Raw genomic sequence first — 22363 nt, forward strand, 5'->3', positions numbered from 1 at the left:
GAGAAGGATAAATCCTAAATATCGCTTTGTCATTCCCCGTCTTCGTCGTCTCCTGTCTTGAACAAAAAAAGACCCAGTATTGCAGAGCTCACTTTAGACCGAACCCACAATTCCCCTCTTCTCTCTCTAGTACACTACAATGTTTTCCTAACTTTAGGTCCTAGTCATTGAATACACAGAAAATCCATAAGAGACAATGTGATTCCATATGAATAACTCCAATATTGGACACATCTGTGAACATACAGTACCAGTCAAAAGTTTGGACCCACCTGCTCATTCAAGGGTTTTTCTTTATTTTTTATATTTTCTACATTGTAGAATAATAGTGAAGACATCAAAACTATGAAATAACACATATGGAATCATGTAGTAACCAAAAAAAGTGTCAATTTGATTGAGGTCGGGTGATTGTAGAGGCCAGGTCAACTGATGCAGCACTGCATCACTCTCCTTCTTGGTCAAATAGCCCTTACACAGCCTGGAGGTGTGTTGGTTCATTGTCCTGTAGAAAAACAAATGATAGTCCCACTTAGCGCAAACCAGATGGGATGGCGTATCGCTGCAGAATGCTGTGGTAGCCATGCTGGTTCAGTGTACCTTGAATTCTAAATAAATCACTGGCAGTGTCACCAACAAAGCACCCCCACACCACCACACCTCCTCCTCCATGCTTCACAGTGGGAACCACACATGCGGAGATCATCCGTTCACCTACTCTGCTTCTCACAAAGACACGGCGGTTGGAACCAAAAATCTCAAATTTGGACTCATCAGACCAAAGGACAGATTTCCACCGGTCTAATGTCCAAGTCTCTTCTTCTTATTGGTGTCCTTTAGTAGTGGTTTCTTTGCAGCAATTTGACCATGAAGGCCTGATTCACGCAGTCTTCTCTGAACAGCTGATGTTGAGATGTGTCTGTTACTTGAACCTTGTGGCGGTCCTCATGAGAGCCAGTTTTATCATAGCACTTGGTGGTTTTTGCAACTGCACTTGAAGAATTTTCCACATTGACTGACCTTCATTGCTTAAAGTAATGATGGACTGTCATTTATCTTTTCTTATTTGAGCTGTTCTTGCCATAATATGGACTTGGTCTTTTACCAAATAGGGCTATCTTCTGTATACCACCCCTACCTTGATTTGCTCAAACGCATTAAGAAGGAAAGACATTCCACAAAATAACTTTTAACAAGGCACAGCTGTTAATTGAAATGCATTCCAGGTGACTTCCTCACAAATCTGGTTGAGAGAATGCCAGGAGTGTGCAAAGCTGTCATCAAGGAAAAGGGTGACTACTTTGAAGAATCTAAAATATGAAATATATTCTCATTTTTTTAACACTTTTTTGGTTACCACATGATTCCATATGTGTTATTTCATAGTTTTGATGTCTTCACTATTATTTTACAATGTAGAAAATAGTAAAAATAAAGAAAGACCCTTGAATGAGTAGGTGTGTCCAAACTTTTGACTGGTACTGTATATATTATTTATGTCTTAGTGAGTGTGTGAATACAGTATAATTATGATTACAATATCCGGTTACTGCATTGAGTTAGCTGAGTGAAGATAATAATTTCCTTCAAGCAGCCCCCTCTTCATATTGCACTTTTGTATGTGTGTATTGTATTTCATGGTGAAATGCAAGGAAACACGAAAGCTCATGTTGTACAAAGGTTATTACACAGGAGATCTAGATACTATCAGTCTGAATCAGACACAGCTAGGGAATTCAGAAACATGTGTCTCATCTTTAACATTCTTTGGGGCTTCATGGTGTTGTAGCCACTCTCTGTCTCCCTCCTCTCCATCTCCCTCCTCTCTTTCTCTCTCTCCCTCTTTCTCTCCCTCTTACTCTCCTCTCACTCACCCTCTCCTTCTCTCCCTGACTGTCACTCCCCCCCCCCCTCTCGCTCCATCTCTTCCTATCCAGCTGCTTGGCATTCAGAAGGTAGCTCCTCCTCAGTCATTACCAGGAGAAGATTAGTCATCCATCAGAGGCAAAATGACGGCCACACACACACACACACACACACACACACACACACACACACACACACACACACACACACACACACACACACACACACACACACACACACACACACACACACACACACACACACACACACACACACACACACACGCGCGCGCGCCATGACCCATCTGTGCCAGGGAGAGGTTGGCGTGTGATAGCTGAAAGATGACCTACCTATATGAAGCAGAACACTCAACTATTTCACCCAGACAGACACTCTCTGTAGTTGTCTGCATCGTTGGCTTCCAATGATGTAACTCGCTCTGAATAAGTGATTAGGCCATAACATGCAAACAGAGAGACGATGCACAGGATGTTGATGTTGTGGTAGAAGGAAGAAAAGAGATGAGAAAAATAGAAAAAAGTTGATAGCTGATACTGTACGTATATCCAGGTTAGGGTTTGTGTAACATTGGAATTTCAATTCAGTTCCTTAACTGACTGTACTGAAATGGCATTGACCCCAACCCTGGTATACAGTAAATCACAACCGTTATTCAAACAATCACACACCATATGATGACCTATTTCTGATTCACATCTAGGGATCACCAACTCCTCAGCATTACAATGAGAGGCCAAGTATGTGCCCCAAATTGCACCAAATTCCCTATAGTACGCTACTTTTGACCAGAGATATGGTCAACAGTAGTGCACTATATAGAGAATAGGGTGTCATTTGGGACAAAACCGGAGTGTGCATCTGTCAACTGCGCAGACCTCAGACAGCCTCTGGGCTCCTTCCCCAAAAGGCCTGGGCTTGGCACTGCTTTTCATCAGTGACATTTCAACACCTAGCTGGCCTAAAGGAGCACAAAGATGTGGTACTCAGGATGTAGACCACACATTATTATGAGCCTGACATTCTGTCTTACTTGTCTTGACCATATTGCTGCTCGGTAGTAGCTACTGTACATCCTCATGTAAGAGTTTCATTATTACTGACACAGATAGACGGACAGGACAACAGACAGACATACAGACAGGCAGACAGTCTAAGTTGGGTGAGCAGTATCTGATTAATCTGCTGTTTAAATATCTGGTATATACACATGATGAATATTGCATCAATGGCTTTCATGGATTTTCAATGCCACAACCGCAATAAAAAAAAAAAATACTCTGAACTTCAATCCCCATGCGTTCTATAGATGGATGTAAAAATGGATGATGACGGCGAGAACAAACAGATGCCAGTGAAAATAAACTAAGTGTGTTGTGGTGCGTTAACGGACGATTTACCTGGCTGCTTCTGGTATCAGTTTAGCAGTTGAGATTGGCCCCTGGATAGAGACATACATGAGGAACTCCTTAGAAACGTTTATTTTTAGAACGACTGGTTGTCTGAGCTGCCTGTCACACTCTAAAAACATCCCCTACTCTAGGGTATGCTCACAAGCATGCACACACACACACACACACACACACACACACACACACACACACACACACACACACACACACACACAGACACACAGACACACAGATACACACACACACGTTCTGCTGCTCATAGTGATCTCCTCCATCTCCCTTCTCTAGCCCTTCTAATAACTGCCTCTGTTTACGGTATTGGGCAACAATAACACAGGTTCATTACTAATCCACAAAGTCGCTATGGAAGAGAAGGGGGAGTGAGAAAGAGAAAATCAGAGCAAGAGAGCGAGAGAGAGAGATCTGGTGAGTAAACTGATAAACTAAGGTGTCTTGTCCCCACCTGTATTTCCCTTTATTGGGCTGATGCTAGAGGTTCTGGGTAGTGAGGCTAGGCTGATTGGGAGGGAGTTGTTTTTAAGACAGGCTGAGAATGGGGCTCAGGTGCAGGCTAATCTCCTCCAAAGCTAGGATAATTAGGATCAAGGCTAGCGGCCACCTAATTATTGATCATGGCCACAAACCCTGGCCTGCCTCAGAACCCAGTCTGGACACTCACAGGATAAGACATGAAAGAAACCGACATGAAAGAAACCAACATGTCAATTGATTCAAATCAAATCAAATTTTATTTGTCACATGCGCCGAATACAACAAGTGTAGACCTTACCGTGAAATGTTTACTTACAAGAAAAATATTTACTAAATAAACTAAAGTAATAAATAAAAGAGCAACAATAAAACAACAATAACAAGGCTATATACAGTGGGTACCGGTACGAGTCAATATGCGGAGATACAGGTTAGTCGAAGTAGTTGAGGTAATATGTATAGATACAGATAATAAACAGCAGGTAGCATCGGCGTTAAAAAAAGGGGGGGGGGGTCAATGCAAATAGTCTGGGTAGCTGTTTGATTAGCTGTTCAGCAGTCTTATGGCTTGGGGATAGAAGCTGTTAAGAAGCTTCTTGGACCTAGACTTAGCAATCCGGTACCGCTTGTCGTGCGGTAGCAGAGAAAACAGTCTACGACTAGGGTGGCTGGAGTCTTTGGCAATTTTTAGGGCCTTCCTCTGACACCGCCTGGTATAGAGGGCCTGGAAGGCAGGAAGCTTGGCCCAAGTGATGTACGCACTACCCTCTTTAGCGCCTTGCGGTCGGAGACCGAGCAGTTGCCATACCAGGCGGTGACGCAACCAGTCAGGATACTCTCGATGGTACAGCTGTAGAACTTTTTGAGGATCTGAGGACCCATGAGGGGGAATAGGCGTTGTCGTGCCCTCTTCACGATTGTCTTGGTGTGTTTGGACCATGATAGGTTGTTGGTGATGTGGACACCAAGGAACTTGAAGCTCTGAACTTGCTCCACTACAGCCCTGTCGATGAGAATGGGTGCGTGCTCGGCCCTCCTTTTCCTGTAGTCCATGATCAACTTATTCGTCTTGATCACGTTGAGGGAGAGGTTGTTGTCCTGGCAGCACACTGCCAGGTCTCTGACCTCCTCCCTATAGGCTGTCTCATCATTGTCGGTGATCAAGCCTACAACCGTTGTGTCGTCTGCAAACTTAATGAGGGTGTTGGAGTCTTGCTTGGCCACGCAGTCATGGGTGAACAGGGAGTACAGGAGGGGACAACGCACGCACCACTGAAGGGCCCCTGTGTTTAGGATCAGCGTGGCAGATGTGTTGTTGCCTACGCTTACCACCTGGGGGAGCTCTGTCAGGAAGGCCAGGATCCAGATGCAGAGGGAGGTGTTTAGTCCCAGGGTCCTTAGCTTAGTGATGAGCTTTGAGAGCACTATGGTGTTGAACGCTGAGCTATAGTCAAGGAACAGCATTTTCACGTAGGTGTTCATTTTGTCCAGGTGGGAAAGGGCAGTGGTGAATGCAACAGAGATTGCATCATCTGTGGATCTGTTGGGGCGGTATGCAAATTGGAGTGGATCTAGGGTTACTGGGATGATGATGTTGATGTGAGCCATGACCAGCCTTTCAAAGCACTTCATGGCTACAGATGTGAGTGCTACGGGTCAGTAGTCATTTAGGCAGGTTTCCTTGGTGTTCTTGAGCACAGGGACTATGGTGGTCTGCTTGAAACATGCAGGTATTACAGACGAGGCCAGTGACAGGTTGAAAATGTCAGAGAAGACACTTGCCAGTCAGAGTACAAGTCCTGGTAATCCATCAGGCCCTGCGACCCTGTGAATGTTGACATGTTTAAAGGTCTGACTCACATTGGTTACGACGAGCGTGATCACAAAGATGTCCGGAACAGCTTGTGCTCTCAAGCATGCTTCCGTGTTGCTTGCCTCTAAGCGCGCATAGAAGTAATTTAGCTTGTCTGGTTGGCTTGTGTCACTGGGCAGCTCGCGGCTGGGCTTCCCTTTGTCTTCCGTAATAGTTTGCAAGCTATGCTACATCCGACAAACGTCGGAGCCAGTGTTGTGTCTTAGTCCTGTATTTACACTTTGCCTCTTTGATGGTTCACCTGAGGGCATAGCGGGATTTCTTATACGCGTCCGGGTTACAGTCCCGATCCTTGAAAGTGGCAGCTCTACCTTTTAGCTCAGTGCAGATGTTGCCTGTAATCAAAGGCTTCTGGTTGGGGTATGTACGTACGGTCACTGTGGGGACAACATCATCAAAGCACTTTTTGATAAAGCCGGTGACTGATGTGGTATACTCCTCAATGCCATCGGACGAGTCCCGGAACATATTCCAGTCTGTGCTAGAAAAACAGTCCTGTAGCTTAGCATCTGTGTCATCTCACCACTTCCGTATTGAGTGAGTCACTGATACTTCCTGCTTTAGTTTTTCTTTGTAAGCAGGAATCGGGATGATATAATTATGGTCAGATTTGCCAAATGGAGGGTAAGAGAGAGCTTTGTATATGTGTCTGTGTGTGGAGTAAAGGTGGCCTCGAGTTTATTTTCCTCTGGTTGCACATGTAACATGCTGGTAGAAATTAGGAAAAATGGATTTAAGTTTCCCTGCCTTATTAAAGTTCCTGGCCACTAGGAACGCCGACTCTGGATGAGCATTTTCTTGTTTGCGTATGACTTTAGACAGCTCGTTGAGTGCGGTCTTAGTGCCAGCATCGGTTTGTGGTGGGAAATAGAAAGCTACGAAAAATATAGATGAAAACTCTCTTGGTAAATAGTGTGGTCTACAGCTTATCATGAGATACTCTACTTCAGGCGAGCTAAACCTTGAGACTTCCTTAATATTTGATTTTGCGCACCAGCTGTTATTGACAAATGGACACAGAACGCCACCCCTTGTCTTACTGGACGCAGCTGTTCTGTCTTGCCGATGCATGGAAAAACCAGCCAACTGTATATTATCCATGTCGTCATTCAGCCACGACTCTGTGAAACATAACATATTACCGTTTTTAATGTTCCGTTGTTAGGATCGTCTTGAACAGAGTTCATCCAGTTTATTCTCCAATGATTGCATGTTGGCCAATAGGACGGATGGTAGAGGCGGGTTACCCGCTCGCCGACGAATTTACTCAAGGCACCCAGACCTGCGTCCCCTGTATCGGTGTACGCTGGTCGTCGGAAAGCAAGTACAGAGAGTGAATTTAATAATAAATGTAACACGAGTAGCGTACAGACATGAAACACAGAAACAGAATCAATAATGCCTGGGGAATGAACCATTCGGAGGGACAGATATAGGGGAAGTAATCAGGAAGGTGATGGAGTCCAGGTGAGTCACATGAAGCGCAGGTGCATGTAACGACGGTGGCAGGTGTGCGTAATGATGAGTAAACTGGCGACAACGAGCGCCAGAGAGGAGGAGCAAGAGTAGACGTGACAGTAGCAGGACACCAACCAGAAGGACGGTCCCGAGGACCAGGAGTGGGCCGATCACTTCTACTGAGGCACAGTAACCTGTAGAGCCACCTGAGGCACGGGAACCTGTAGAGCCAGCTGAGACGTGGGAACCAGTAAAGCCAGCTTAGGCGCGGGAATCCTGACGTACCAACTGAGGCTTGAGGCATGGAAGCCTGACTAGCTAGCTGAGGCATCCCGGTAGCTTCGGCAATGGATGCCTAACGAGCCAACTGAAGCCTGAGAACCTGTCAAGCCAGCTGAGGCATGGGAGCCTGATGAGCCAACCGAGGCTTGAGAACATGTCGAGCCAGCTGAGGCATGGAAGCCTGACGAGCCAGCTGAGGCATCCCCGGGTGCTTCGACAGACGAACGTTGGACCTGACGTCACCAGTCAAAAAGCAAAAAAATCCCTGTTGTTTCCCTTTGGTGAGGTGTTATTCTGTAACATGTACGCTGGGAGTCAGGAAGCAAGTACAGGAGTAAATGTAATAATAAATGAAACATGAACAAAACAAGAAACACGAGTAGCGTGTAATGATGAGTAAACTGGCTACAATTACATTTACATTTAAGTCATTTAGCAGACGCTCTTATCCAGAGCGACTTACAGATTACAATGAGCGCCAGAGAGGAGGAGCAGGAGTAGACGTGACAATCGGCGTCTTTTCTTCATGCAAATTGACCGGGTCGGGTATCTGGAGTAAATCCTTCGCGTCTGACTCGTTAAAGAAAAAATCTTCGTACAGTTCAAGGTAAGTAATCGCTGTTCTGATGTCCAGAAGCTATTTTTGGCCAAAAGAGACGGTGGCAGAAACATTATCTACAAAATAAGTTACAAACAACGTTAAAAAACACAAAATAGCAGAATTGGTTAGGAGCCCGTAAAATGGCAGCCGTCTCCTCCGGCTCTATTGTATTTTCTTCCATTTTAATCTGTATATGGTTGGCATGGTTGTGAGGCTGGTTGGACGTCCTGCCAAATTCTCTAAAATGACTTTGGAGGCATGCAGCATGTCAATTGCACGATTATTCAAAACTTGAGACATATGTAGCATTGTGTTGTGTGACAAAACTGCACATCTTAGACTGGCCTTTTATTGTCCCCAGCACAAGGTGTACCTGTGTAATGATCATGCTGTTTAATCAGCTCCTTCATATGCCACATCTCTCAGGTGGATGGATTATCTTGGCGAATGAGAAATGCTCAATAACAGGGATGTAAACAAATTTGTCCACAACATTTTAGAGAAATAAGCTTTTTGTGTGTATGGAAGATTTCTGGGATCTTTTATTTCAGCTCATGAAATATGGGACCAACACTTTACATGTTGTGTTTATATTTTTGTTCAGTGTACATTGCTCTTCTTATTTTCCACATACCTTGACAAACCTGTGTCTTGTTTTTGTTGTTGTTCTGAACGTCACATTTGTTTACCTGACCCTATGACAACCAGTCTTTATGACTGTTGACCCTCATCCACTTATATCGCATAACTTCCTGCACAATCTTCTCTCGGTCTCCCTAGTCAAGGTCCCCAATATATCTACACTAGAAATAAATCATATCTGACTCATAGGTGTTACCTCTATTATTGCCATCAGACACCAATTTCTAGGTATTTCCTATTCCTCCTTTTTCCTCTATCTGTTTCTCTTTCTCTCTCTCCCTCTTTCTGTATCCCTCTCTGTGTGTGCCTCTGTGTGACTGTGCAAGGGGGTGGGTGTGTGGGCTCCCATGTTCAGGGTAAGACCAACCTTGCACTCTGTATTTCAGTTCAGCATCGGCACGTGGAGCAAAGCCCTGGAGGGAGGAGACAGGGCACATGGGCAAGCACACACACAGTGACTGGCCTCTCCTAGATGACTTGACCTATCAGCAGCATTAAGAGGATTCTCCTGTCTATTGATCCATCCTAAGCTAGAGTAACACACACACACACACACACACACACACACACACACACACACACACACACGCACGCACATACACACAATGTATGGCAGAGGGAATTAGTCTTGGAGCCTTTTAGGTCTACTGGGTTTTGATCATTAGCACTTCATTATCGCATCAAAAGTCCTCACAGGTAAAGTCCTCATACAAGTCCTCACAGGTAAAGTACTTACGCCATAAAATAATATGTTATCCTCTAGCAATAGGAAATAGCCTGCTGCTTTGGGTCTGGAATGCAGACACTGATGTAGAATAGGCCCAGATTAATAATCCCAGTTCCCTGGCTGTTTCTCCAGATTGGATTTTTGGACTGAAATCCTCCAGGCAATCACTAATACACAGCTTGTTAGGAAGAACAAATATTACTCTAGAAAGAAAAACTGCTGCTATTTTTAGGCCGCCTAAGCTCTTTAGCGAGTCACTTTGTTGACACACTGATTTCCTGCATGGTAGCCTAATTAATCTAGAAATCAATAGAAAGATAAATAGACAAGCATGCCCATTTACTAAAAATGTATGGACTCACTGTAATGTGAATTGATTTATGGATATTGGAGCTAGCATTGTGACTGGTACTACCATATTTACAAAGCATCTCAGAGTAAGAATGCTGATTTAGGATCAGGCCCGCCCTGTTCATGTGATCTTGTTCATTATTATCCTAAAGTTAAAACTGATCCTAGGTCAGCAGCACTACTACTCTCAGATGGTTCACATCGGTCTCCAACCCAGGAGATACAACATCAGTCAGTCAACCAAGCAGTTAGAACAGAGGAGCTGGACGAGTCGAGAGATGCACCAACAGATGCCAAGCTATTAGAAGGGGTTAAAGTGGAGAACCGTATTCATGATGTTTACTACTGAAGTAGCGAGGCTTCTTTTATCTCTGGTGCCTGGGATTTGCGTCAGAATGCTGTGCATTGTCATAGTTTCACCCGTTGTAACGGCTGTCGGAAGAGAGAGTAGACCAAGGTGCAGCGGAGTTAGTGTTCATCTTCAGGAATTTATTAAACAACGTGAACACTATACAAAAACAAGAAAACCGACAGCCACACAGTACTGTCAGGTGCAAACACGAAACAGAAACAATCCCCCACAAAACCCAAAGGAAAGACAGGCTCCTTATGTGTTACTCCCAATCAGCAACAACGAACTACAGCCCGCCAGGCTCCGGCCTGGCGGGCGGCTCTGGCGGCTCCAGACTGGTGGGCGGCTCTGGCCCAGGATTCACCAGGCTGGGGAGACATGAAGGAGGCCTGGCTCTGGGCACAGGCACTGGACTCACCAGGCTGGGGAGACCCACTGGAGGCCTGGTCCGTGGAGGAGGCACAGGACTGACCAGGATGGGGAGACCCACTGGAGGCCATGGACCGAGGAGGAGGCACAGGATAAACCGGGCTGTGGGGGAGCACTGGAGTTCTGGTACTTAGGCCATTTACCCACACTCCAGGCTGAATGCCCACTTTGGCCTGGCACGGGCGGAGCGCAGGCATTGGGCGAACTGGACCCTCCCAGCGCCCTGGAGACACAGTGCGCAGAGCCGGTGCAGGATAACCTGGACTGAAAAGGCGCACTGGAGACCAGACGCGCTGAACTGGCACAATCCGTCCTGGCTCGATGCCTGCACTCGCATGGCACTTGCGGGGGGCTGGCCTATAGCGCACCGGGCTATGCACGCGCACCGGAGACACCGTGCGCTTCACAGCATAACACGGTGCCTTACCAGTACCACGCTGCCTGCCGTAAGCATGGGGAGTTGGCCCAGAATTCCTTCCTGGTTCCGCCACACTCCCCGTGTGCCCCCCCCAATTTTTGGGGGGCTGCCTCTCATGCCTGTCACGCTCCCTTGCCTCATACCAGCGCCTCTCCGCTCTCGCAGCCTCGATCTCCCACTGCGGGCGGCGATACTCCCCAGCTTGAGCCCATGGTCCTTTACCGTCCAATATCTCCTCCCATGTCCACGAGTCCATATCTCCCCTCTCCTGGTGCTTCTCCTTCCTCCGCTGCTTGGTCCGTTTTTGGTGGGGGATTCTGTAACGGCCGTCGGAAGAGAGAGTAGATCAAGGTGCAGCGGAGTTAGTGTTCATCTTCAGGAATTTATTAAACAACGTGAACACTATACAAAAACAAGAAAACTGACAGCCACACAGTACTGTCAGGTGCAAACACGAAACAGAAACAATCCCCCACAAAACCCAAAGGAAAGACAGGCTCCTTATGTGTTACTCCCAATCAGCAACAACGAACTACAGCTGTGCCTGATTGGGAGCCACACATGGCCCAAAACAAAGAAATACAAAAACATAGAAAAATGAACATAGAACGCCCACCCAATGTAACACCCTGGCCTAACCAAAATAAAGAACAAAAACCCCTCTCTATGGCCAGGGCGTTACACCCGTAGGTAGAAGAACATGTAGAAGAGCTTTAAAAGTATTAATTATAATTCTCTGTACTTTAGTTCTTTTTCTGCATTGACATTTTGTTCGCAAGTATATCGAATCCCTTGCCTGACAAAAGAAAAGCCTCACTTCTATCGTACTGTATTGAATATTGGATTGCAATTAAAATATGTGAACTGTAGCACTGTTCCGATGGCACTTAAAGTGTTTGTTATATTGTATTAGTGTTATCACAGATACTGTAGATATCACTGTTTAGCAGTCACACACCGTTAATTAATGACAGGAAATGTATTCATTTAATATTCATTTCAAATACGTTTGGAGCATCTGAAATGTAAATTCATAATGGTTTGGCAACACATTTGACTTATGTTTTCCTTTTGGATTGCAATTGATTTGAGATATTATGGAAATGTAATATTTTTGAAAGTTTCCTAGGCTATTGGCTATTTTGATACTCTGTCTCTGATATAATGACAGTTCTGTTTCAATCTCTGAGTCTGGCTTTTAGTGCTCTTTGTCGTTTCTGTCTGAATCATGTTGCTTTTCCTCTGCCATTGTGAAATATTGTGCTCTCTCTTTGTTCGTACGGGCCATTCACTATCACTGAGATGACAAAAATAATTTGCACTAACGCCTGGACAATGGGACTTGCAGGCAACTCTGCTATAATCACTGATGATCACTTGTTGACAGCTAGCATGAACACAGATTAGGCCTAGGGTAAAATGTGCAAGAGCCTGGACGTTGGTTTTTGCTTGGTATTCTATTTCCTTATTTATTCCCACCTATGTGTGTATGAGAGAGAGAAATAGAGAGAGAGAAAGAGATAGATAGAGACCAGCCGCAGCCTCCCCTGCACAGTTGTGAAGCTGATTGACGGTTACTATGAATAGAAAGTACCAACAGTATCTACAGTACTGTACATCAACTTGTCTGCTTGTCTGTTCGAATATTTCACAGCAATGTTGAAATGTAATTTTTTTTACACAAAGTGGGACCTTGTTTGTAGGTAATTGAAATCATATCTGTCTTCACTAAGCGACCATGCTCTTTGAATGGGCCAAATTTATGGGGTGTTTTTGCTGACCTGGATAGTTCTGACAGTCCTATCAGTCTGCATAAAGAGAAACCCGCTTACGCACACATGCAAGCACACACACTCACACACACACCCTGTCTCCTGGTCAATTTACTTTTCATTCAAATAGACACAAGGATATTTGCTGAACTGATACCAATGATGATGGCTCTATAAACCTGCAGCTGCCTGGGTCAGACAGGGACCTCTACACATCTACCATCTCATCCCTTCCTGAGTCCTCCCTCATCCCACTCTCCTGCATCCAGTCACTGCCAATATAACCACTCACACTCCAGCAGGCTTGCTCAATTGAGGCTTTAAAACCACTGTATCACATTATATCAAAGCAAGGACAATCTTATCCTCTGTTTAATGGCTTCTATTTAGGATGTGAAAAACCATATAGCATTTTCCCCTCACATCTACCTGACATTAGACATACTGTTTATAGAAGATAAAGAATATGAACAAAATAAATGGAAAGAAAGGGAAAGGAAAGGAAAAGGGAGATACCTAGTCAGTTGTACAACTGAAAACATTCAAGTGAAATAAAGGGGTAAGAAGAATAGGAGAAAAGTTCTGATGATAGTCATCATCATCATCAATGATAATCAACATTACAGTAGAAGATCCAATATGGTGGACATAAGGAGGATGTCATTTGGCCCTTAATTGTTGGTAAAGAAATGAAGCAGAGAGAAGCCATGAAGAAAAGGGAATTACTCCTTAATGAATGGGAAATGGGATGGGGTATTTTTGGACTAGATGAGTCTAGACAGGGTTGTGATGCATGTCTTTGTGTTTTGTTCCCTCGGTTGTGTGTGTGTGTGTGTGTGTGTGTGTGTGTGTGTGTGTGTGTGTGTGTGTGTGTGTGTGTGTGTGTGTGTGTGTGTGTGTGTGTGTGTGTGTGTGTGTGTGTGTGAGACACTAATTTGATAAGAGTGCTGGGAGCAGGGTGGGCATGATATGAACTGGGCCTGTGTGACTCCCCTGGGTCGCCAACGATGAATCACCTTGTCCACACATGCACACACAAAATACACTGGGTGTACAAAACATTAAGAGCACCTTCCTATTACTGAGAGCACCCCAGCCTCAATTACTCAGGGAATGGACTCTACAAGGTGTCAAAAGTATTCCACAGGGATGCTGGCCTATGTTGACCCAAATGCTTCCCACATTTGTGTCAAGTTGGCTGGATGTCCTTTGGGTGTTGGACCAGTCTTGATACACACGGGAAACTGTTGAGCGTGACACAAACCAGATTATTTTGTTCCCTATAGAAATGAATGGTGAATAATGTATTGTGTCATTTTGGAGTCACTTTTATTGTAAATAAGAAAATAATATGTTTCTAAACATTAATGTGGATGCTACCATGATTATATATAATCCTGAATGAATCGTGAATAATGATGAGTAAGAAAGTTAGAGGCTTAAATATCATACACTCACAAAAAATGCTAACCTCCCCTGTTATTGTAATGGTGAGAGGTTAGCATGCCTTGGGGGTATGATATTTGTGTGTCTGTGTTCTTTCTCACTCATCATTATTCACGATTCATTCAGGACGATCCGTAATCATGGTAGCATCCACATTCATGTAAAAAGTGTTTTGAAACATATTCTATTCATATTTACAATAGAAGTGACTCCAAAATGACACAATACATTATTTACCATTCATTTCTATAGGGCATAATCTGAAACACAACCAAAACAAACAGCAAATGTAGAGTCACAAGCTTGATGTAATCATTGCATGCTAGGAATATGGGACCAAATACCAAACTTTTTACTCTTTTAATATACATACGTAAGTCAGTCCCAATACTTCTGGTCCCCTAAAATGGGGGGACTGTGTCCAAAAAGTCCTGTAATTTCTAAACGTATCACCCGATATGGATTAAAATACCATCAAATTTAAGCTGACAGTCTGCACTTCAACCTCATAGTCATTGTGTCATTTCAAATCCAAAGTGCTGGAAAACCAGGTTCACCTTCCAACAGGATAACGACCCTAAGCACACAGCCAAGACAAAGCAGGAGTGGCTTCGGGACAAGTCTCTGAATGTCCCAGCTAGAGCCCGGACTGAATGTCCCAGCTAGAGCCCGGACAACCCGATCGAACATCTCTGGAGAGACCTGAAAATAGCTGTGCAGTGACGCTCCCCATTCAACCTGACAGAGCTTCAGAGGATCTGCAAAGAAGAATGGGAGAAATTCCCATATTAGGTTTCAGGTATGACCAAGATGCAGACAGTGTCGAAGAAACAAGTTTATTTCTAGTACAGGGGCAGGGAAACGACAGGTCAAAATCAGGCAGAGGTCAGTAATCCAGAGAGGGTGCAAAAGGTCCAGAACGGCAGGCAGGCTCAGGGTCAGGGCAGGCAGAACCATCAAAACCGGGAAGGACTAGAAAACAGGAGCAAGAACAGACAGGAGCAGGGGAACAAACGCTGGTAGGTTTCACCAAACAAAACGAACTGGCAACAGACAAACAGAGAACACTGGTATAAATACACAGGAGATAATGGGGAAGATGGGCGACACCTGGGGGGGGGGGGGGGGTGGAGACAAGAACAAAGACAGATGAAACAGATCAGGGTGTGATACCCCAAATACAGTTGTGCCAAGCTTGTAGCGTCATCCCCAAGAAGACTCTGTAATCACTGCCAAAGGTGCTTCAACAAAGTACTGAGTTCAGGGTCTGAATACTTATGTAAATGTTATATTCCAGTTTTTTTATTTTATTAAATTAGCAAAAATGGATAAAAACCTATTTTTGCTTTGTCATTAGGGGGTATTGTGTGTAGATTGATGAGGGGAAAAAACAATACAATCCATTTTAGAATAAGGCTGTAACATAACAAAATTTGGAAAAAGTCAAGGGGCCTGAATACTTTCCGAATGCACTGTTTACTTAGTTTTATCCACATTCAATACTAGTTTAAGGTCACTTAAGGTTTTCAGTAAAACAATGAAGGCAGACTGTAGATCAGACAGAGCCGTGTCAACAGAAGGGGCAACACAATACACAGCAGTATCATCCGCATACAAGTGAAGGCTACTTTTTTTTTTACAGACAAACCAGTATCATTTATATAGATAGTAAAAAGTACAGGACCCAAAATCGACACCTGTGGGACACCTTTCATAATATCAAAGAAACCTGACTTAGCACAATTTAAACCAATTACATATAGCTTGACACAGGCCAATTTCTGACAACCTTTGAATTAATAATGAGTGGTCCACAGTGTCAAAAGCCTTTGACAGGCCAATGAAAAGGGTAGCACAATGTTTCTTTTGTTGATATTTTTAACTATATCATTTATAACCAGTGATGCAGCAGAGATAGTGCTATGACCTGACCTGATGCCAGACTAATGAGCATTTAGAATACATTTCATAAACAGGAAAGATCTTAGCTGAGAATTTATCAAAGATTCAAAGGCAGGACATTTTAGAAATAGGGGGTTAGTTACTTAGGTCACCAGGTTCACCACCAGTGTACACACACACACACACACACACACACACACACACACACACACACACACACACACACACACACACACACACACACACACACACACACACACACACACACACTTGGATGGACACACGGATGCACGCACACACACACAGACACACACACAGACACACACACACGCAGACCTCACTGTCACCCCCCCCCACCCTCTTGTCAACAAGGCCTATAAGAACAGAGACAGGCCCTGAAACAGATGGAGACTCAGCTTGATGTGAACTACTATCTCACACAATATGAACTAACCTCAGCCATCAACAACCAATTAACAGTAGGAGACAGGCAACCCCACATGTGATGAGTGAACTTGCCTGTATAATTTTGGGATGTTTACTGTGGTCTCTCTTTTCCTGTATTTGTGGTTGTTTTCTATAAGACATTCTAACTGATGTCATGCCCTCTGTATGACATTTCACCTTTGAACTTGTAAGTTGTAAGAGAGGTCTGTCCTGCTTGGACCTTAGCAGCCAAATCCTCTCCCCATACCCCATGCTTCCAAATCATGCTCTCTCTGGTTTCATAAGGTTTCTCATTCACTCAATAGATCAATAGAAATGGAGAGTCATTTGAGAATACATATGGGAACAGAGAAAAACTAAAATAGCTAAACAGGGTCATACAATGACCATGAACCTGTGGTCAATGTGGCTAGTAGTTCACGCCTACATTATATTTTTATTTTACAACATTATGATGGTTTGAATGAGCTCCCTGGTTCTGCAGTCTACTGCATTACTGCTAGTGTTAGCTCCACCTTGAGCAGAGCAAAACATTGTCGCAGGAGAACACAACTCCGTATTTCCTCTCACTCATTCATACTAAGTGAGAGACAGCCTGACTGACTGCAGACTCTCCTGACTATTCTGTCTGTCTGTTCAGAGGAGTTTGTTATTGAAGCTACAGTATGAGGAAGAAGAAGCTAAACTGAAAAAAAATATAGTCTTGGTCCCACGTTCCATGAGCTGAATTAAAAAATACCAGAAATGTTCCATATGCACAAAAAGCTTATTTCTCTAAAATGTTGTGCACAAATTTGTTTACATCCCTGTTAGTGAAAATGTCTCTTTTGCCAAGATAATCCATCCACCTGACAGGTATAGCATATCAAGAGGCTGATAAAACAGCATGATCATTGCACAGGTGCACGTGTGTGCCATTTTGTGTGGGAAAACTCATTCTGATTGGCTGGACCTGGCTCCCCAGTGGGCGGGCCTTTCTGCCAAGTGGGTGGGCCTATGCCCTCCAAGGCCCACCCATGGCCGCACCCCCGACTAGTCATGTGAAATCCATAGATTAGGGCCTAATTTATTAATTTCAATTGACTGATTTCCTTATATGAACTGTAACTCAGTAAAATCTTTGAAATTGTTTCACGTTGCGTTCATATTTTTGTTCAGGAAACATACTGGCATCTACTGTTAGCTTTGGGAACTCACACTCCCCCAATCACTCATAGCTTATTATGTAGAGACTGTTCAGTGAAAGGACTGCAGTAATGATAACATTGTGTGAGACGAAAAAAGGACAAACGTAATGAAAATGTATTCATAATGTTGTTGACAGTATTATATTTTGAAGCATTGTATATGAGATCAATTTGAATAGAAGCAAAACACCTACAATAGCTAGCGGTAATTGTACAAAAGTACAAATACAATCATTGTATCGAAGTATATACAGTGCATTCGGAAGGTATTCAGACCCCTTGACTTTTTCCATTCCTCTCTGCAGATCCTCTAAAGCTCTGTCAGGTTGGATGGGGAACATCGCTGTAAATTATATTCAGGTCTCTCCAGAGATGTTCGATCGGGTTCAAGTCTGGGCTCTGGCTGGGACACTCAAGGACATTCAGAGACTTGTCCCGAAGCCACTCCTGCATTGTCTTGGCTGTGTGCTTAGGGTCGTTGTCCTGTTGAAAGGTGAACCTTCACCCCAGTCTGAGGTCCTGAGCAAGTTTTCATCAAGGATCTCTCTGTACTTTGCTCAGTTCATCTTTGCCTCAATCCTGACTAGTCTCCCAGTCCCTGCCGCTGAAAAACATCCCCACAGCATGACGCTGTCACCACCCTGCTTCACCGTAGGGATGGTGCCAGGTTTCCTCAAGATGTGACACTTGGCATTCATGCCAAAGAGTTCAAACTTGGTTTCATCAGACCATAGAATGTTGTTTTTCATGGTCTGAGTCTTTAGGTGCCTTTTGGCAAACTCCAAGAGGGCTGTCATGTGCCTTTTACTGAGAAGTGGCTTCCGTCTGACCACTCTAGCATAAAGACCTGATTGGTGGAGTTCTGCAGGGATGGTTGTCCTGGAAGTTTCTCCCATCTCCACAGAGGAACTCTAGAGCTCTATCAGAGTGACCATTGGGTTCTTGGTCACCTCCCTGACCAAGGCCCTTCTCCCCCGATTGCTCAGTTTGGCCAGACGGCCAGCTCTGGAAAGAGTCTTGGTGGTTCTAAACTTCTTCCATTTAAGAATGATGTAGGCCCCTGTGTTCTTGGGGACCTTCAATGCTGCAGAAATGTTTTGGTACCCTTCACCAGATCTGTGCCTCGACACAATCCTGTCTCGGAGCTATACGGACAATTCCTTCGACCTCATGGCTTGGTTTTTGCTGTGACATGCAATATCAACTGTGGGACCTTATATAGACAGATGTGTGCCTTTCCAAATCATGTCCAATCAATTGAATTTACCACAGGTGGACTCCAATGAAGTTGTAGAAAAATCTCAAGGATGATCAATGGAAACAGGATGCACTTGAGCTCAATTTCGAGTCTCATAACAAAGGGTCTGAATACTTATGTAAATAAGGTATTTCTGATTTTTAAGCTTTATAGTGTACCTTTGCCCAAACTTTCCCATCTCTCTCTGTCCACCTCCTCTTTCCCTTAGCAATAGCCATCTCAGTGAACGTGGCTGAAACTCTCTCTGTGATATTGCCATGTACTTGATGTATTTGATCATTGTTGTGTGTATTTGGTCATAGTTGTGTGTATTTGGTAATGGCTGTGTGTATTTGGTTGTGTAAACAGTTGACCAGGCATATGGATTAGGTATTGTACTGGGTTGTAGTTTATACAGTTCACAAGGGAAATAGTGTAAACCTTTCCTCCATAGAGAATAAAAACCAACATTCAGGTATATGATTACCTTACTGTATGATCATATGGTACGGTATAAAAAAAAAAAATATATATATATATATATATATATATATATATACAGTACCAATCAAGGGTTTTTCTTTATTTTTACTATTTTGTACATTGTAGAATAATAGTGAAGACATCAAAACTATGAAATAACACATATCGAATCATGTAGTAACCAAAACAGTGTTGAGATTCTTCAAAGTAGTAGATTCTTCAAAGTAGCCACCCTTTACCTTGATGACAGCTTTGCACACTCTTGGCATTTTCTCAACCAACTTCACCTGGAGTGCTTTTCCAACTGTCTTCAAGGAGTTCCCACATATGCTAAGCACTTGTTGGCTGCTTTTCATTCACTCTGCGGTCCAACTCATCTCAAACCATCTCAAATTGGTTTGAGGTCAGGTGATTGTGGAGGCCAGGTCATTTGATGCAGCACTCCATCGCTCTCTTTCTTGGTCAAATAGCCCTTACACAGCCTGTAGGTGTGTTGGGTCATTGTCCTGTAGAAAAACAAATGATAGTCCCACTTAGCGCAAACCAGATGGGATGGCGTATTGCTGCAGAATGCTGTAGAACTGTAGCCATGCTGGATAAGTGTGCCTTGAATTCTAAATAAATCACTGACAGTATCACCAGCAAAGAACCCCCACACCATCACACCTCCTCCTCCATGCTTCACGGTGGGAACCACACATGCAGAGATCATCCATTCACGTACTCTGTGTCTCACAAAGACATGGTGGTTGGAACCAAAAATCTAAAATTTGGACTCATCAGACCAAAGGACAGATTTCCACTGGTCTAATGTCCATTGCTTGTGTTTCTTGGCCCAAGCAAGTCCATTTGTCTTGTTGGTGTGCTTTATTAGTGGTTTCCTTGCAACAATTCAACCATGAAGGCCTGATTCACGCAGTCTCCTCTGGAAATTGATGTTGAGATGTGTCTGTTACTTGAACTGTGAAGCATTTATTTGAGCTACAGTCTGAGGTGCAGTTAACTTTCATGAATTTATCCTCTGCAGCAGAGGTAACTCTAGGTCTTCCTTTCCTGTGGCGGTCCTCATGAGAGCCAGTTTCATCATAGCACTTCATGGTTTTTGATCTTGAAATTTTCAGTATTGACTGACCTTCATGTCTTAAAATAATGATGGACTGTCGTTTCTCTTCGATTATTTGAGCTGTTCTTGCCACAATATGGACTTGGTCTTTTACCATATAGGGCTATCTTCTGTATACAAACCTCTACCTTGTCACAACACAACTGGTTGGCTGAAACGCATCGAGAAGGAACTAAATTCCACAAATTGACTTTAAACAAGGCACATCCAGGTGACTACTGTAACGAGTGCGCTGAGAGTCGGGAAGCAAGTTCAGGGAGTGAGTGTTTTAATAAATAAATGAAACAATAAACACGTAAGACAAACAACGCACCAACATGAAAACAGAGTCAATAACACCTGAGGAAAGAACCAAGGGGTGTGACAGATATAGGTAAAAGAACCAAGGAGGTGATGGAGTCCAGGTGAGTGTCATGAAGCGCATGTGCGCAAGACGATGGTGACATGTGTTCGGGATAATCAGCAGCCTAATCCATTTTTCTTATTTCAGCTGAATATGCACTTTTCTGCCTTTCAAGAACCAACAATTACACACATAACATCTCAGTTCCAGTTTAGTTAACCTAACAAGTATCAAGTATCCAGTCAGACTACTCAGCTCTACTATTCAGTCTTCTGCAGCAGACAGCAGCACTCCCTCCACCAAGAATTCCTAGTTGAAAGTGTCTTAAGGCACGTTTTTGGGATCTGAGAATAATTGCCGTGGAATCGAACAACCCTGGAGTGGATATGAGAAGAGCCCCGGAGGTCAAACCCCATCAGACCCCCCCCTTGACCCTTGGATAAATTCAGACTTTGACGCGCCAACGCCAGGGGTAGCGTGGTCCCACACGGGCCCTGAAAATGGTACCTGTACAGCAGCAGCACGCCGCGACACACACAAGACAAACACCTGACAATGCATGTATAAAAGGAGAAATGTGACAAATCGGTCTACCGGTCTCCCCAGTGTCTCCCTAAGGAATAGTATCACAAAGGACATTGGTTATTGATTTCGCTGCTGTACAAATTCAAATCAAATCAAATTGTATTAGTCACATGAGCCGAATACAACAGGTGTAGACCTTACAGTAAACTGCTTATTTACAAGCCCCTAACCAACAATGCAGTTTAAAAAAAATACAGATAAGAATAAGAAATAAAAGTAACGATAGTGAGACTATATACAGGGGGGTACCGGTACAGAGTTAATGTGTGGGGGCACCGGTTAGTTGAGGCAATATGTTCATGTAGGTAGAGTTATTAAAGTGACTATGCATAGATGATAACAACAAAGAGTAGCAGCGGTGTAAAATAGGTCGGGGGGGGCAATGCAATAGTCTGTGTAGCCATTTGATTAGGTGTTCAGGAGCTGTTTAGAAGACTCTTGGACCTAGACTTGGCGCTCTGGTACCGCTTGCCGTGCGGTAGCAGAGAGTGGTGACTACTGTGGCTGGAGTCTTTGACAATTTTTAGGACCTTCCTCTGACACCGCCTGGTATAGAGGTCCTGGATGGCAGGAAGCTTGGCCCCAGTGATGTACTGGGCCGTTCGCACTACAGTTGCCATACCAGGCAGTGATGCTCTCGATGGTGCAGCTGTAGAACCTTTTGAGGATCTGAGGATCCATGCCAAATCTCCTGAGGGGGAATCAGTGACACACATCTGATCAGATATAAGTCCAATGAGCCATTAACGCTGAATGATTTTAAACCTGAACTGTGTGGTGCAGTAGAAGTATGAATAAAACACATTTTATCAGGTTCTGTTTTGATGAAGTATCCCCGTTTGATGAAATATCTTTTTTTTTCAAAAATGCACTAAAATAAATCCCTAAATAATCTTTTATTAAAACAAAAACATTGC

The sequence above is a fragment of the Salmo salar genome, chromosome ssa14 (assembly GCF_905237065.1).
Source record: "Salmo salar chromosome ssa14, Ssal_v3.1, whole genome shotgun sequence".
Lineage (NCBI taxonomy): Eukaryota > Metazoa > Chordata > Actinopteri > Salmoniformes > Salmonidae > Salmo > Salmo salar.